The following is a 3,704-nucleotide window of genomic DNA, read 5'->3' as shown; positions in this document are numbered from 1 at the left end:
CCCCCCCCCCCCCCCCCCCCACCCCGCTCCCTTTCTCTTTCTTCCTCTACCATCTATCTCCTCACCTCTGGGTGTTTGCACCTGCTGTTCCCTCTGCCTGGATTGCCTCCTTTCTCCTCCATTTTGCTCAGTGAATTTGTATTTATCTCATGATCTTAAATGTCATCTCCTCAGGAGAGTGTTCCCTAATTCCCCTAGGTTGAGTTAGAACCTCTGTCGAACATGCTCCCTCAGTCCATGGCCTACCTGTGACATGCAAGGCCTTTCCAGGTACCCCCAAGCATCCTCTTTGACCAGCCTCTCCCTCACACCATTTGCCATAGCCACAGTGGCCACCTGCTGCTCCTCAAACCCACTAAGCTCTATCCTGTTCAGAATTTTTTTTTTTTTTTTTGAGACAGATTCTTGCTCTGTCACTGAGGATAGAGTGCAGTGGTGTGATCTCGGCTCACTGCAGCCTCTGCCTCCTGGGTTCAAGTGATTTTCATGCCTCAGCCTCTTGAGTAGCTGGGACTACGGGCATGTGCCACCCAGCCAATTTTTGTAGTTTTTGTAGAGATGGGGTTTCACCATGTTGTCCGGGCTGCTCTCAAATGCCTCACCTTAAGCAATCTGCCCACCTCAGCCTCCCAAAGTTCTGGAATTACAGGCGTAAGCCACCACACCTGGTCAGCTCAGGATTTGCTGTTCCCTCTACCTGGAACGCTCTTCCCCCTTTCATCCTCCAGGCCTCAGTTCATGTGCCATCACCTCTGAGAGGCCCTCCTGACTCTCCAGCTGAGTTGGGGTCCCCCTCAGCCTCTCTTATAGTACCCTGAGCCTCCCTTTAGTACTTATTATCATTAATGATTGTTACTGTTAAATTGTGATTTCATTGCCTCCCATGCTAGATTGTAAACTTCACAAGAGCAGGAACCTTGGTTTTCTTCATTTGTTGAACACCTACTATGTGACAGGCCCAGGTTTTGCCCTCTGTCTTTTGTCCATCTGTATCCCCAGCATACAGCACAGTGCCTGGCACATAGAAGGTACTCAAGAAATATTGCTTAATAAAAATTCAACCTTGGGCTCCTGCCTCCTTGTCTCCAAATTGTTCCAGAACCATCCTCCATGATTACCTACAAAGAAGCAGTGTAGCTTTGTGGTTAAGGGACTGGACTCTGGAGCCAGCCATCTTCTGTTCAAATCCCAGACCTACAACTTACTAGGTGTTGACCTTGGGAAAACTAAACTTAATTTCTCTATTTCTCAGTTTTTCCATCTGTAAAATGGGATAATAATAATTGGTGTCATCATGAGAATTGAGGAGTTAATATTTGTAGAACACTTAGAATTATGGGCTATAAGCAATAAACAGTAACTGCTGTAATGTTACTATATTGATGAAAAAATAAAGTGCTTTATAGAACAGCACTTAGTACATAGCAAGCTCAGTGTTCAAACACTATTATCATTATTTTATCTCTCCAGTAGATATCTGGTTGTTTAAAGACTAGCCTAAGGGCATGCAGTATGAGGAAGGCAAATCTATTGCCACTAAAAAGGGAAAACACAGTAAGGGATATATCACTGGCAGAGGCTGCTACATGCCAAACTGAAGCCCTTAGTAACATGACTAGGTGATCAACCAGTAACCCAGGACTTTATTGGTTTTAGCACTGAAAATCCCATATCCCGGAGAACGCTTCATTCCTGAGCAAACTGGGATGGCTGGTCATCCTAAACAGAACCTTGGGTAATGTTCCCAACTGAATTGTTTAACATTTTATTTATTTATTTATTTGTTTGTTTGTTTAAATAGAGACAGGGTCTCCCTATGTTGCCCAGGCTGGTCTCAAACTTGTGGGCTCAAGTGATCCTCCTGCCTTGGCCTCCCAAAGTGTTGGGATTACAGGTGTGAGCAACCGCAACTGGCCTGAATTTATTTATTTTATTTTATTTTATTTTATTTTTATTTTTTTGAGATGGAGTCTCGCTCTGTCGCCCAGGCTGGGGTGCAGTGGCGCAATCTCAGCTCACTGCAAGCTCCACCTCCTGGGTTCACACATTCTGTTGCCTCAGCCTCCCAAGCAGCTGGGACCACAGGTATGGGCCACCATACCTGGCTAATTTTTGTATTTTTGGTGGAGACAGGGTTTTGCCATGTTGCCCAGGATGGTTTGGAACTCCCGGGCTCAAGCAATCCACCTGCCTCAGCCTCCCAAAGTGTTGGGATTACAGGTGTGAGCCACTGCATCTAGCCTGAAATATATATATTTTTAATCCTAAATTTTCCAGCTTTGCTTGCAGTTAGTGATGTCTATGTAACAAAGTTCTGGCCTATGAGATATAAGCAGAAGTCATCAGGTGGGAATCTGGCAGAACTCTTTAAAGAGGCCCCTAGCATGCTACTGTGATGGCTGGAGCTACAACCACCATCTTGGTCCATGAGGTGACCTTGAGGATGGCTGCAAGTCCTAAAGAGGGTAGGTGAGGAAAAGAGAAGCCTGAACTCCTAACAACCATGAAATGTTGAATTGCTGCTCTATTTTATGTCAAAGATAAGAAAAAAAAAAAGTTCTATCTTGTTTAAGATACTCTTTTTGGGAGTTTTCTATTACGTGGAACCAAAATTAAGCCAAAATGATTTTTTGGCATGTAGCTATCTATGATTTTGGTTTCTGCAGGCCACTGTGCCTGGATGACTGGGAGAGAACCACAGGCCTGTGTGGACCCACATCTGAGTTCTGGTGTCTCCTGGGTCTCTCAGGGGCCTAGATCCTGTGAGTTTCCAGAGTCAGGGAGCTCAGTTTACCTCCCCCTGTTAGTGCCCAGTGTCTCAGCAAGGTTGGGTCACCTTCTCCTACCCTCTCTAGACTAGTGACCCTGTTTGTGCAGGGGTAGGGGAGCAGGGTGGAGTCCCTGACAGGGGCTGTACTCACAAGGAGCTGCAGCAGCTGAAGTCGGCATCATAGGCATACGTCCCATCTGTGCGGCAGCTCTCACCTAGGACCAGCAGAGGGAGTGTGAGAGGCAGCAAAGCCGGGATCAGCAACCCCTGCTCCCTGAGGCCCCACCCTCAGTCTCAGCCTGAAGTCTAGTCCTGCCCCTGACACCAACACACAGCAGACCCTGGGGAACTCCCCTCCCCTCTCCTGATCCTCAACTTCCCCAACATGGGGACAATACCACCCCCCTGCCTACCTCACAGGGGGCCTTGGGAACAGCAGATGAGGAAACATGTGAGGGAATATTTTATCAACTGTGTGTTTCAGGCAAGACAAAAAAAAAAAAGAAAAAAAAATGTGGCTCACACCTGTAATCCCAGCACTTTGGGAAGCCAAGGCAGGAGGACTGCTTGAGCCCAAGAATTCAAGACCAGCCTGGACAACACAGAGAGACCCCATTTCTACAACAACAAAAAATTTAGCTGGGTGCGGTAGTGCATGCCTGTGGTCCCAGTTACTTGGGAGGCTGACATAGGAGGATTGCTTGGGCCTGGGAGGTCAAGGCTGCAGAGAGCCATGATTGTACCACTACAGTCCAGGCTGGGTGACAGAGCAAGACCTGGAAAAGGAAGAAAGAAAGGAAGAAAGAGAAAAGAAGGAAAGAAAGGAAAGGAAAGGAAAAGAAAGAGAAAGAAAGAAAGAAAGAAAAAGAAAGAAACAGAAAGAAAGAAAAGAAAAGAAAAGAAAAGAAAGGGAGGGAGGGAGGGAGAGAGGGAG

The 3,704-nt window shown here is 46.7% G+C and overlaps 1 protein-coding gene across 10 annotated transcripts in view; it reads right to left on the bottom strand.

Annotated features, from left to right (window-relative positions):
- CCM2L (CCM2 like scaffold protein) overlaps window positions 1-3,704 on the bottom strand; it is a 21,389-nt gene that overhangs the window by 9,085 nt on the left and 8,600 nt on the right. For 5 of the 10 annotated variants that reach the window (XR_001883983.1, XM_017865036.1, XM_017865030.1 and 2 more), the window contains one exon: window positions 2,922-2,985. The exons of the other annotated variants lie outside the window; for them this stretch is intronic. The gene's annotated coding sequence lies outside the window, so the exon portion shown is untranslated. The remainder of the gene's footprint in view (window positions 1-2,921; window positions 2,986-3,704) is intronic. 10 annotated transcript variants of the gene reach the window in all.

The sequence above is a fragment of the Rhinopithecus bieti genome, unplaced genomic scaffold (genome assembly GCF_001698545.2).
Source record: "Rhinopithecus bieti isolate Rb0 unplaced genomic scaffold, ASM169854v2 scaffold_78508, whole genome shotgun sequence".
Lineage (NCBI taxonomy): Eukaryota > Metazoa > Chordata > Mammalia > Primates > Cercopithecidae > Rhinopithecus > Rhinopithecus bieti.
Note: the sequence above shows the minus strand (reverse complement) of the source record. Positions and strands in the feature narration are given on the sequence as shown.